Source organism: Staurois parvus, unplaced genomic scaffold, assembly GCF_062004578.1.
Source record: "Staurois parvus isolate SC_StPar_1 unplaced genomic scaffold, SC_StPar_1.0 ptg000475l, whole genome shotgun sequence".
NCBI classification, from domain to species: domain Eukaryota; kingdom Metazoa; phylum Chordata; class Amphibia; order Anura; family Ranidae; genus Staurois; species Staurois parvus.
Window position 1 is genome coordinate 8,092,543 of NW_028318271.1, and position 14,572 is coordinate 8,107,114.

The window sequence follows — 14,572 nt, forward strand, 5'->3', positions numbered from 1 at the left end:
GAGTGTTCAAATGGTCAGTCCACCCCTGATTATGACAAATCACGGCTTGAACCAGGGGCAGACTGACCATTTGGGAACTCGGGCACTGCCCGAGGGCCTGGGGTCAGTAGGGGGCCCCATGAGATGCCCCTGGTACCTTTTCATAGGCTTTTTTGGGTGTGGTTTGAGTGTGGGCGAGGACACAGGGGCCCCATGATCCCCCGTTGCCCGGGGGCCCCATGAGTTGTCAGTCCACCCCTGGCTTGAACTATCTTTGCATGTAATGAGTCTATCTCATATATTAGTTTCACCTTTTAAGTTGCATTACTGAAATAAATGAACTTTTGCACGATGTTCTAATTGTTTGAGTTTCACCTGTATATGTTATTTTCTGTGGCAATTCACAGGTAAGCACAACAAAAAACACTGAATGAATCTATTTTGTTCATGGAATGCTTGCCTATAGCTGTTAAAAAAAAAAAAAACTTACCCACAGTATTACAATGGTAACATTGGTAACTATGTTAACATTATACTAGTCTGTTCACAGTGTTTTAAAAAAAAGCTTTCCAAAAAAATGATGGGCAGCATTGATGGCAGCATTGCTGGGTGGCACTGCTGGGTGGCATTGCTGGGCACTGATGGGTACAGGTGGGTGGCACTGCTGGGCACTGATCATCAGTGCCCTGATGATCTGTGCCGATCCAGCCTCTAACATTTGCCTCTAACAATTCTTCAGGCTTATGAATGGTTTGCACCTTGTGGTGAACCCTCTGTATTTGCTCTCTTGAAATCTCCTCTTGATTGTAGACTTTGATGATACACCCACCTCCTGGAGAGTGTCCTTCACTAGTCTGGAATGTTGGAATGTGTTTTTCTTTACCATAGAGAGGATCCTGCAATCATCCACCACTGTTGTCTTCCGTGGACATCCATGCCTTTTTATGTTGCTGAGCTCACCAGTGCGTTCTTGTTTCAGGATGTACCAAACTGTTGATTTGGCCACTTCTAATGTTGCTGCTATCTCTCTGATGGATTTGTTTAGTTTTTTTAAGCTTTACAATGGCCTGTTGAACTTGCATGGACAGCTTCTTTGAACACATGATATAGGTTCACAACAAAATGCAAATAACACACTTAGAATCAACTCCAGACCATTTACCTGCCTAATCGATTAATAAATAACAAAGGAGTAGCCCACACCTGGCCATGAAACAGCTTTTGATTAAACTGAATAACAGTTCTCCTCCCCGTCGTAAATGTTCAGTAATCACCGTGTGCTGGCAAGTAATCACGAGCCGGGACCCGGTGATTGACAGACACAACCCTCTACCCGGAAATAAAAAATTGCGTGGATATATGTGATTTTGCGTAACCGTGCCATCCTGTAGCAATATTTCTGCTACAGGGTGGTTGGGAAGCGTTTGATTTAGAAAAAAAAAAAATATATATTATATATATATATATATATATATATATATATATACACAGGGATTATACAAAAAATATGAAACACCACATGATTTGCAGGTGAGAAAGTGAGAACATATTTTGTATGTGTGTATATATATACAGTAATATATATATCTTTACATGTATACACACACAAATATATAATATATAACATTTTTATTTTCTAAACTGATTTAATTCTTCTTTGTCGCCTTGTCACACACACAGGGGAGCTGCAATTAATACTTTCTTGCCGGAAAAGAGGAAGTAGGAAGTGGATAAAAGTTCTCCTGCTTCGAGAGTTCTCTCCTCCTTCCCGTATTCTCTATCTCTGGGCTGGAGAATCTGGGAGGGAGAATTCTGTCAAAGATCGCCAGTGAAGTGTTGAATCTGCACTTCATAAACTGGCCGTTTCGGTGTTCTTCAATGACAGATTCTCTGAACGATGAGCTGAACATGTTCTCCGCTGATCTCCTGAGTGTCATAAACTGTGAATGACCAGAGAGTAGCTGCGATCCTCCAAATCGCAGCTATTCTCTGTGTCATAAACGGACACCAAACTGAAAAAAATATTCTGAAGTTGGGCCTTAAGATTAACACTTTCATATCTAAATAATATAATAATAATATGTATAAAAAAATAACAATATAGTCTCTCTTTAAATTAAAATTAGTTAAATTAAATACAAATTATCCCACTGGCCAAGTGTTTGGGAACATGACAGGACAATTTTTTATCACGCCGGAAAAAAAAAATTAATACTTTTTTTTTTTTATTTTCCATTATCTCCGTTACCATATTAATGAGGATGAGAAGTTTAAGAAGCTTTTAAATAAAACACTCCTTATTTTCAGTGAGCTGGACGCTTAACACAATCTGCAAATGATGGCAATTAGTGATTCTCATTAGGGAAAGGAGAAGGACTCAGAGAACTGGCCATTGTGTCCAGAGTCGGTTCAATGAATCCGCAGAGACCTCTCTATTTAGAATTTCCCACTCATTGTGAGGAAACAAAAGCCTGCCTCTAATTATATTTTCACAATCTGTGCTTAGCTTAAAAAGCCCTGTCTGAAGCAGACATGTCAACTTTGTTCAGCTTCACTTTAGGAACTTTTCCACTAGCAGGACAATCTGGAAATATCTACAGCTAACAAACTCTTGAGACTGTTGATCAATATTTGCTGGACATTTAAAGGGTCAATCCACTCAAACATATTTTTTTAGACAAGAGTTGACACAAATAGGTTAACTAGCCCCCCATTGTCTTCTCAATCATTCTGTGTTCCCCATAATGTACATATATAAAAGAAAAACCCATAGGTAACTTTGGAAGATTAGGCAACATGGATGCACAGATTTCACCACTAGCCTCACTCAAAATATTAGAGGGGAATGCGATTCAGCTCACTGCCATCGAAAATTACACTTGAGAAAGTATAATGTGTTTCTGTAAGCACAAATGTTAAGTTATCATTTTAAAAATGATCTCATGGTTATTTTTATATGACTTTTATCATTACTACATATTCGAAGTCACATATTTTGATGACTAAATTATAAATGGTTCTTAATGGTATATCAAGATATGCAATTAGCAGACCTACTATAAAGCTGAATTCCAGGTATGACAACTTTTACCACCTTGGACCAATGTAAGTATGAATGTGCCATACCTGTGTGATCCCTAGTACTACAGTGATTGCCACTAGCTTCTGGGTCCTGTGCCAATCAGCTGACCTACTGCTTACTGAGCACAAGAGGTGACCTGTTCAGCATGGGTGCCATTCACAGAACACTTTGCATTTTCTCAATTAATGCATACTGTTCTCTGATTGGATGAAGTGGATATTGTGACATCACCACACCACCTCTCCACCTCATCCAACTGGAAAACATTTGTACACATCTGTGTAGTGATTGAGATTCCTATAGTAGCAGTGCCTACTATAATAACTTCCAGCTTCCACTGGGATCCCACAGCTATGGCACATACATACTTACATTGGTCCAAGCTGGAACAATGTATCTATGCAAAGATTACCATATCTGGAATTCATCCACATGTCTGGGCCAGATCTAGCCTATCTGATTTGGGGCTGCAGTGAAAAATGTCATTGGGGCAGAGGATGCAAGGTCAGCAGGGCTGTGTAAAGAGTCAGCAGGGCAGTGTACAGGGAGTTATCAAAGCAAAAGGATAGGGTTGGCAGTTTGTCGGGCAATGTACAGGGGTTAGCATGGCAGAGGACAGGGGTCAGCAGGACAGAAGATAGGGGTCAGCAGGACGCAGAGCAGGGGTAAACAGGGCAGGGTACAGGGGTCAGCAGGGCAGGGTACAGGGGTCAGCAGGGCAGGGTGCAGGGGTCAGCAGGGCAGAAGATAGGGATCAGCAGGACACAGAACAGGGGTAAACAGGGCAGGGTACAGGGGTCAGCAGGGCAGGGTACAGGGGTCAGCAGGGCAGGGTACAGGGGTCAGCAGGGCAGGGTGCAGGGGTCAGCAGGGCAGGGTGCAGGGGTCAGCAGGGCAGAAGATAGTGGTCAGCAGAGTTGAGGACAAGGTCACTGCTGGCAGGGCACTCAAGAGATCTAATCCCCACACAACGCATACCTCAGATCGGTAACCCTGCACACAGAGTGTAACTGGCTACTGCAGCTGCCAATTTGATCAGGGAATTTCACAGATCAGAACTGAAACATACTGTAGAAGTCAGCTACACATTTTGTAGATCAAGGCTGTTTCTGTAAGGGAATCTAATGTGTTATGTGGGGGAGGAGCACATCTGTTGAGTGCCTTGTATGTAAGGAAATACTGGGACAAGGTCATCTAGCGCCCAAGGAGAAGGTGACAAACTTCACCACTCCTCCCAATGTGTAAGCATCATGTCTCAACAGAAATACCCCCCCAAAAAAGCAGCATTAATCAACACACTCACCCCTAAGTATACATTCCTTCTGCAAGCCAAAATTCTCCCTAAACAAAAATGCAAAAAGTCCCTATCCTTACAGTCTAAATCCCCCTCCCAGCACATATATTTTCCCCAAATCCCACCTCCCAACTCAAATCTCTCCTAATTTCCTACAAATCTTCCCCACCCCAAAAATCACCCCTCCTAGCACACATCCTTTTTCCTTCCAAATCCACCCTTTTGGCATAAATTCTCTCCCAAATCCCACCCGGCTAGCACAAATCCTCTACCCCAAATCCCTAGTACGAGTGTAAATCCTTTCCCCAAATCCCTCCTAGCATAAATCCTCTCCCCCCAAATCCTCCTCCTGGTGTAACTCCTTTCCAAATCCCCACTCCAAATCCCCAAAAATCCCCCCTTCTAGTACAAATCCTCTTCCCCAAATTGCCTCTCCTAGTACAAATCCTCTCCCCCAAATCCTCCCTTCCAGAATGAATCCTTTCCTCCAAATCCCCCCTCCCAGAATGAATCCTTTCCCCCCAAATACCCTCTCTTTGCATAAATCCTCCCCCCAAATCCCCCCTCCTAGTATAAATCCTCCCCCCAAATCCCCACAGTACAAATTCTCTCCCAAATGTATAGACAAAGCACAGATTCCCTTTGTATGCAATTGTAAAAGTTATAGCAGAACAGAAACACAGCAGACTAGGCAAGTAATCATACGGAAGCTGCATATCCCAAGACCACAACTTCACTTCAGCAACCATTAACTTTTTAGCAGAGTGGTGCCCAAGTCCCAACATTCGGTTTACATTCTGCTGACAGCGAGGAATCCTGCTGTCAGCAGATAAGTCATGGTTGGTAAGGATGCATTAGCCTCTCGCTCCTTAACAACCGCAGCTATTCAAAATAAATTCAGATAATTATCAAACAAATTAGAAAACGATGTCATCCCAATGAAATGAATGTACAAACAGATTTATTTTTTTCATTATAACTAGTTTTTAATTAATTGCCATTCGTTTCTATGTTTATTTGGAAATTCAGATGCATTTGAATCTCTGAAAATGAAATTTTCATTTGAAAAACAAATGTAAACAAACTGAATCACACGTGTCTAGACTGGACAAGGTGGAGAGGGAGGGTGGTGTTGTTACAGTGTCCACCTCACCCAATCAGAGAACACTTTGCATTCATCGAGGAAATGCAAAGCATTCTCTGAATGGTGCATGTGGGCAGGTTGAAATAGTTAGTTAGGTGCTGTCCCAGCTGTGTGGGTAGGAGTTAATGCCTTTTCCGGTTCTTTGGTTTTTAGCGGGTTCTTCTCTAGGTCTAGCCTGCTAAACCTGTGATATATACAGAGGACAGTGGTCCGACATGGTGACAACTCCCGAAGAAGTAGTGGGGGAGGGTTCAGGGATTGTTTCCCATGCAGAACCAAGAGGAAAGGTCGCAAGGAGAGAGGGTTGAGAGGACCAGGGACTGAATCAGGTTTGAGGCCCGTAAGGGAATGAAATGAAGAACAATGCCCATGAGTAGCAGAAGGATGTCACTCATCACTGCCTGGATGTAAATTCATCTGAACCTGGGGTTCACCCTGAAAACTCCAGCTGCTGGAGAATGCCTCGGAGGGACTCTGTAATTGCTGGACTACACCTTTGCAGGTATGCAGGGGCAGCACTTAAGCCTGTAGTTAGCACTAAGGTCTTAGGAAAAGGGACTGTTCTGTTAGATGTTATACCATTTTACACTTTATTCAGTAAAATATTGAAAGGTTGTCTTTGCCTGATCTGAGTTACCGTATTTGCCGGCGTATAAGACGACTGGGCGTATAAGACGACCCCCCTACTTTTCCTGCTAAAATTTAGTGTTTGAGCTATACTCGCCGTATAAGACTACCCCTCTTCCAATGCACACCAGTGGCAGGAATAGTGCCCCATCATTGGTATCAGTGGCAGGAATAGTGCCCCATCATTGGTATCAGTGGCAGGAATAGTGCCCCATCATTGGTATCAGTGGCAGGAATAGTGCCCCATCATTGGTATCAGTGGGAGGAATAGTGCCCCATCATTGGTATCAGTGGCAGGAATAGTGCCCCATCATTGGTATCAGTGGCAGGAATAGTGCCCCATCATTGGCATTAGTGGCAGGAATAGTGCCCCATCATTAGTATCAGTGGGAGGAATAGTGCCCCATCATTGGTGTCAGTGGGAGGAATAGTGCCCCATCATTAGTATCAGTGGGGGGAATAGTGCCCCATCATTGGTATCAGTGGCAGGAATAGTGCCCCATCATTAGTATCAGTGGGGGGAATAGTGCCCCATCATTGGTATCAGTGGGGGGAATAGTGCCCCATCATTGGTGTCAGTGGGAGGAATGGTGTCCCAACATTGGTGTCAGTGGGAGGAATGGTGTCCCATCATTGGTGTCAGTGGGGGGTGGAATAGTGCCCCATCATTGGTGTCAGTGGGGGGGGGGAATAGTGCCCCATCGTTGGTGTCAGTGGGGGGGAGGAATAGTGCCCCATCGTTGGTGTCAGTGGGGGGGAGGAATAGTGCCCCATCGTTGGTGTCAGTGGGAGGAATAGTGCCCCATCGTTGGTGTCAGTGGGAGGAATAGTGCCCCATCATTGGTATCAGTGGGAGGAATAGTGCTCCATCATTGGTATCAGTGACACCAATGATGGGGCACTATTCCTCCCACTGACACTTGCTGACCCTGTTCTCGTATGGTGCTGCTGCAGCCAGCATATGTGGTTGCAGCAGCACCTCTACACTGACCACTTATCTGCTGGTCCTGCCCTCGATTTTCGTGGGGCCGCCCGGCTCCACCCCCTCTCCGGTGATTGGCCGCCTGTGTGCCTTTCCTGAGCTACAGTTCTGGCGGCCAATCACTGGTGAGGAGGCGGAGCCGAGCAGCCGCACGACCATCCAGTGGCCGAACTGAAGGCACAGCCGCGCTTCCTGGACCGGATCGTCGTGGGACCGGAACCAGGTAAGAAACAGCCGCTGCCCACCCCTGTACTTAGTGTCCCTTCCATTGGGGGAAGGGGGGGGCGGCGGCGGCAACGCGCCGCCCCCCTAAAAAGTGTCAGTATGCCGTATACTGGCGTATAAGACGACCCCCGACTTTTGAGAAGATTTTCAAGGGGTAAAAAGTCGTCTTATACGCCGGCAAATACGGTACTTAAAGGGGTGTAATGCAAGTAACCGGCAAAACTTTGCACTTTGCCTACAGCTTGGGTCACTAGTACATGGGGTATAAAGAGTCAGTACATTAAGAGTCATTCTAGTGCAAGTCATACATATGGTCGCCATGAGCGATGAAGGTACAGTCAGCAAGCAGCCTGTTGTGGACATGTGCCTGTTATAGATGGAATTTCCCAATGTTATTGGCACTTCCTACACTGCATTCTGTCTCGGCCTTTTGGCTAAGATCAAGTGTAGTATCTGTTCTTATCAGTGTCCAGTGGGGGTGCTCCCGACCATTCTAGCTTTGCGGGGATGGTTGTTGTATAGTACCCTCACTGGAATGATGGGGGTCCGGAAGGCTAGTACCGGAGGGACAGAAACCGGGGAGCGCCACGAGTTAAGCTGGGGCCCCGGGAGTAATTCCTCTGGGAAGACTGGAAAGACCCAGTACCTCCTGATTTGGACGGATCTACCTTGGTTTGGCCAGGGGCTGGGGACGCAAAAAGTCCGCAAACTCAGTGCCCCCTGGGGAAGACGCTCTCAGGGGTGTCACTAGTAACACTTGGGTGTGGGACCCCACGGTGTGAAGATGACACATGGCCACTGTTTTTCACCTCTTTTTGCACAGCGCCCTAAGGACCAGTTCTTTTGGCTAAGTCCAGGGCAATTTTTGCTACGGGCCTCAGGGCCTGGTCTGTGCACATTTCGGCACGGTACCATTTTTTTTTTTTTTTTTTTTATTTTATTTACTTTACCTTATTTATTTATTATGCACTCCCACGTTTGTCACTTTTTTTTCTTTGCCTTATGTGTGTGTTTTTCACGGATGGAGGGTGTGGGTCCTCGGGCCTACCCTGAAGTCTAGGGGGAGGATGTGTGGCCATACGGTTCCTTCCTCCCCTGATCCCTAGGAGGCTCTTCTTCGGGAGAGCCTCCTTGCCTAGTACTGGATGTCCGGCTTTGGCTGGGCATAGGGAACGGTGGTCCACCAGGCCTTTTGGCCAGGAGGACCAATTGGGAACCTTGTCCCCGTCAGGAGCTTCGTGCCCCGGGGGATCAGGGTAAGCGGTCCAAGCCCCTTTAGGGGTAGGACACAGCACACCCCTAAGTGCACTTTTTCGTGTGGTGTTTTGCACTTGCACTTTTTTTGTGAACACTTACGGGTTTTTTCGTTATAGTTGCACGTTTGCGGACTTAAAAAAAAAACAAAAAACTGTATTCTGTCTCCCACAGCAACTGGAGCAGAACTGCACTGCAGAGGTCCCCATCTTGTACAGAGGTAGTTCAAGAGCTGAAGTGAAGTGCACATTGGAGCCCGCACTATGTGCATGGCGAGGTTCCATTCTGCTACCGGGACCAGTAATGGGGAAACACTGACCAGGTGGCTCTGGTCAAGGTTCGACACAGTCTACCTATTTGCAAGCTATAGTGGAAAGATGTACATTCACATGGGGACCCGAGAGTTAACTAGAGAACAGCTGCAGTGCAATTGTACATGGTGTACATTCATCTCTAAGAGTAGAGGCCCACCTTAAGATCGAGTGATGGCTACTTCAGCCTTGTTCCAAAGCACTGGTGAAAACAGCACCATATTAAGGTACCCATGTGTTTGAAGTAGAGTGATACTGTCCCAGGTGCCTAGTGTAGCCCAGAAGAACCCACCCCTGGGTGGGCCTCTCATGTGACCTTTGCTTGGCACCCAATGAGGAGGGAAACATGGAGGATGTGACAAACAACCACCCCCCCCTACCCTTATACGCATGTGCTCAGAGGCCGACTCCCTGTATCCAGTACACAGGAGGGCAGCCGCTCGCATTGGACTGGAAACTAGAGAGATCTCACTTGTATATTATATACATAGTTACATTGGTACAAGCTAAATCAATGTAGCTATGTAAAAATATCAATTTCTGGGATGCTTCTTTAACCCTTCCTTACCCTATCCAAAACAAAAAACAAATAAAACAAAAGTTTTAGATATTATTACAGCTGAAAAGGTAAAATTTACTAGGTAACCAGTTAACTATTTGGTTGCATCTCCCAACCTTTCACCTGCAGTGATATTTCGGCATACATCTCCGATCCCAGGGTGGATTTCCAAACTTTGAGAGCAGAGGCCGTTTGTTGGAATTGCTGTAAATATCCTGCCCTCCTTAATTGGGTGTTGAGTCTAATAATCCTGCCTCAGCTTGTTAACGGTACAATAGCAGTCAGAGTTAATGACCCATTAGTGATTAATTCCTTAACCAGCATCTAATTGCTCATGGTAAAACTTTTTTTTTTAAAACTGGATTAAATCATCTAGATACTTAACCACTTATTCACTCAGGCCTGTCTCATGGTGGGATCCAGAATGAAATGTTGAGTACTGCAAATTAATAACAAGATAACTAATGTACATTACTGCGACCCAACATGACCCACTAAACTGTGCGAAGGAACAGATTCTGGTTGTGTTTGTAGCAACCGGGATGTGCTGGGGATATTGTCATTGTCATAATGAGTGCTGTCAGCATTGGAAAGCTCATACTAAGATCTCCAAGATAGGATGGAGGCTGCCACCTTCTTTGGTGGGAGATCTTGTTATCTATGGTCAAGGTGAGCTCCATTCAATCACGCATGTCCCCTTCCACAAAGTCATAAAGAGTTCCATAATTTCTTTATTCGTTATTATGAAAATTCATCAATGGTCTATGGCAACATAAATGAAATGGCCAAAGCATTTGGGAATTCTGGTGGCAGTATAGCACAATTAGAGACTTCCAGACATATAAGAAGCAACCAAATGATTAAACCAGCAACCACTCAGAATTGAAATATCAGTTTTGGTTAGAACCAGCCTTTGCTTCTACAAATTTAAGGTATGTCTCTTGCTAAGTCTATTTTTCTACAGTGTTGTGAAGGGTTAATCGGGTTTTATCATTTTCTGTTTCTAGTGGTGCACCGAAATGAAAATTCTGGTGCCGAAACCAAAAATCCAAAATGCACTTGGCCGAAAACCAAAACCAAAGCTGAAATGCGCAGTTTGTAAAAATGAATGTATTTTTTGGAAAAAAATACACTTTGATTAAAAAAAAAAAAAAGACAATATATACCCCAATTTTTTTGTAAAATATGAAAGAGGATGTTACGGCGAGTAAATAGATACCCAACATGTCACGCTTTAAAATTGCGCATGCTCACAGAATGGCGTGAAACTGCAGTACTTAAAAATCTCCATGGGTGATGCTTTAAACATTTCTACAGGTTAGCAGTGTAACGTTACAGAGGAGGTCTAGTGCAAGAATTATTGCTCTTGCTCTGACGTTTGTGGTGATACCTCACGTGTGTGGTTTGAACACCATTTACATATGTGGGCATGGCCCATGTATGCGTTCACCACTATGTGCGAGCACGGCGGGATGGGGGCACTTTAAACTTTTTTTTTTATTTATTTAATTTTTTTTTTTTTGCACTGTCCCTTTAAACATTTTTTTAATCACTTTTATTCTTATCACAAGAAATGCATTCATCCCTTGTGATAGAAATAGTTAGTGACAGGTCCTCTTTATGGAGAGAAATGGGGTCAATAAAACCCCACATCTCTCCTCTGTAATCTAAAGCATTTGATCAAAAATAAGCATTGATCTAGTGCTTTTAAAAAAAATAATTGGCCGGAACTGGAAGTGACATATGGCTCTGGTCCTCCAAGGGCATAGAGATGAGTGGAGGCCAACTTTCCTTCACTCGTCTCTATGCTCAGCGCTGGGATCCTTTGATGGTTGCTCAGGTAAGGCTGAGAACTACCGAGCGGCAACCTATGGTGGCAGCGGCCAAGGGCGGGTTTTTTCGGCACCTGTATAGGTGCTTTTTTTCATATTGGTCGACAGCTGAAAGGGGTATTTTCGGCCGAAACATTTTGGCCACCGAAATTTCGCTGCATCCCTATCTGTTTCCCTACTGGGGAGATTATCCACTTCTGATTAGACATTGACAACAAGTCATAGAGGCATGGGAAATACAGAATCGGGCATTGCCAAAACAGGAAGTGCAGGAAAAAGTTTCAGTGGGTCACACTCCCATTTTGTAGAGATTTCTTCTCACATCCTGTTGTGTCTCCAGATCAAAAAGTAAAGGGAAATGTCTCTAATGCAACAGGATTTTAACCCTTCACGATTTAATGGCTAGGCTTTTTCTGTGAAAGCTAGTCTGTGCAATCAAGAATATTATGTATCAGCTTCAAGCACACTCAGTACATACAATTTACAAAATTAATAAATAAATACATTTCATAAACCATGTGAATACAAATGTACTTGAATAGTTTAAAAAAAATAATATAAAATAAATCAGTAGTCCATATATAAATTAAATAAAAAAACTGCCCCACCATGTGTTCAGATAAATAACTTCATCCATGAAGTGATATAGTTTGTGACAACTTTACTAGATGACCCCCAAAGGTGTAAGTTCACGTCACATTAATGCCCCAGTTCTGGAGTAATAGAAGTTTTGAACAGGATGTGAAGTTAACAGCTGCAGATGGTTGTCTCAGATTCTGCTGTCTCCCCTTTACCAATTGTACTGCACTCAAAACTGAACACCAGTGCTGGAGTAAGTAAAGCTCAGGTCCACCATCAGGTCTAGGATCAACAGCTTTGGATGATTGCTTAAGGCTATCCTGCCCTCATACCACCAGCAAGGTTTCACTCAAAAAATATAAACAGTTGCTCATAGTGCAAACTATATGAAATGTATTCATTAAAACAAAGGATTGCACTTACATACAACCAGCAGTATCTTGCTTATCAAAATACTCAGCTGCCACTTCCCCTCAAGTCCATATGAAACAATACAATAGCCACATCTAAATAGATATTTGCAGGGGCACGCAGAAACTCAAGCTAAAAGCATCTCTCTGCTCTGTTCATGTGGCTCCGCCCTACATGTTTCGTCTTCTTGACATCATCAAGGGCACTGTGCAATATCTATTGTCGAGATCAGCAAAATATGAGACAGCCATCTGCAGCTGTTATTTCCACATCTTGTGACAAGTTTAAAACTTCTCTTACTACAGTACTAGGGTATTAATGTGAGGTGCATTTATACCTTCAGGGACTGTCTGGTGAAAGTAGAATTCTGAGGGACCCTCTGCACACTGGTATATACCCTTTCAAGCAGACTATGCAATAAATAGGGATATTTAGTTCACACATATTGCAATACATGCTTAAGCTGGCCAACTGTGTCAAAGTAATCCCTCTATGGCCAGTCCTACTCTGCCTTGCCTACGCAAATGCTACTGTGGACACAATGCTAGCATAGGGGAAAAGACACAATGGGGAGAGCTACAAGGTTCAGGTCTGACTACTGACCCAACAATACAACAAACAAGAGATCCCTGTGCTCAAATCCATACAGCTAGTGCATGCATTTATCCATCAGGTGCTAAAGGGGTGTAACCACATATTAACACCAGAAATTCTGAAGGACCCTCTGCACACTGGTATATATCCTTTCAAGCAGACTATGCAATAAATAGGGATATTTAGTTCACACATACTGCAATACATGCTTAAGTTGGCCAACTGCGTCAAAGTAATCCCTCTAATATCCCTATTTATTGCATACATGTATACATTTGTGGGTTTTTTATGTTTGTTTTGAGTGCAGCGCTTATTTATTTATTAAAGGTAGACTTCAACCCTTGCCACCTTTTAAGGAGATGCACACAATGTGAGGCGAAGGCAGAATTCCAGATCATGTGAACACTGTGATTAGCCATCATTGGCCCTCCCTCCAACACTCAATTTATTTATTTATTTATTTCAGGTACTTATATAGCGCCGTCAACTTACGCAGCGCTTTACATATATATTGTACATTCACATCAGTCCCTAACTCTCAAGAGGCGTACAATCTCAATCATACAAGGTGACTTGGAGCTGTCAGTGAAAGCTCAGTCGTTGTGCTGGGAGTGTGCAGTGAAAATGCCTTCAGCACAGAACAGGAGTGCAACATGAACGCATTATGCATTAAGGACCACCCATCCTGCCCCTGCACATATGTGCTAGGCAGTCTGCAATAGGTTAAGGACCAGGCTGATCCTTGTGGGTTTGTATTTACTGGAATTGGGTTGATAATGACCCCATTTCTGTGGTTTTATGACTCCTAAACACTATATACCCAGGGGCTGACTGACCATTTAGAAACTCAGGCACTGCCCGAGGGCACGGGGTCAGTAGGGGGCCCCATGAGATGCCCCTGGTACCTTTTTCATAGGCTTTTTTGAGTTTGGTCAAGGACACAGGGGCCCCATGATCCCCTATTGCCCGGGGGCCCCATGAGTTGTCAGTCCACCTCTGTATATACCATTTTGCATTACTGAGAAGCTGACTTAAAGATACCATCTAGAGAGCAACAAGTGTGTTACTTGAACCAAAACCAGATTTTACCATTTTTTGGTTTTTCTCTTTTTCGATTTTGGCCTGTTTTTATTCAGTTTTTTTCCCTTCTTTTAAAATTAGTGTATATTAAAACTATAACTATAAACTAAAAGAAATATATATAACATTTTTTGCTTGATATGTTTTTAAACAGTTTTATATCTTTTTGTCTATGTTTGGAAAATCTTATAAAATCTTTTTAACCACATCAGCCCCAGCGATGTACCAGTGGTAAGTGGTTATACCGGGATGATGCCTGCAGCTACAGGAATCATCCCAGTATCTTTTTTTTTGCTCTTTTTTGTAAAAGTAATCATAGTGGTTAATTAGCCGTTGGATCGCTTTTACAGGCAGTGGAAGGGAGTCCCCCTTTCCCGCTGCCTTCCACCGCCTTCTCAGGCTCTTCTTTCCCAGCTGACCATAATGATGACTGTGGACGGTAACATGGAAGAGGAGCAATCTGGGATCTAATAGCAATAAAGTTGCTGAAAAAAAAATGTAAAAAGACAGTGTGAAAATAAAATTTAAAGTACTACCGATCCCCCCATGCTCACACGCAAAGAAAAATGCATGCATCAGTCCCGCATGCATACGTAAACAGTAATCGCACCACACATGT

At 43.7% G+C, this 14,572-nt stretch overlaps 1 pseudogene; it reads left to right on the forward strand.

Moving 5' to 3' along the window:
• The first annotated feature begins 7,747 nt into the window (after positions 1-7,747).
• LOC149452416 (U2 spliceosomal RNA) lies at positions 7,748-7,863 on the forward strand (annotated as a pseudogene).
• The last annotated feature ends 6,709 nt before the right edge of the window (positions 7,864-14,572 follow it).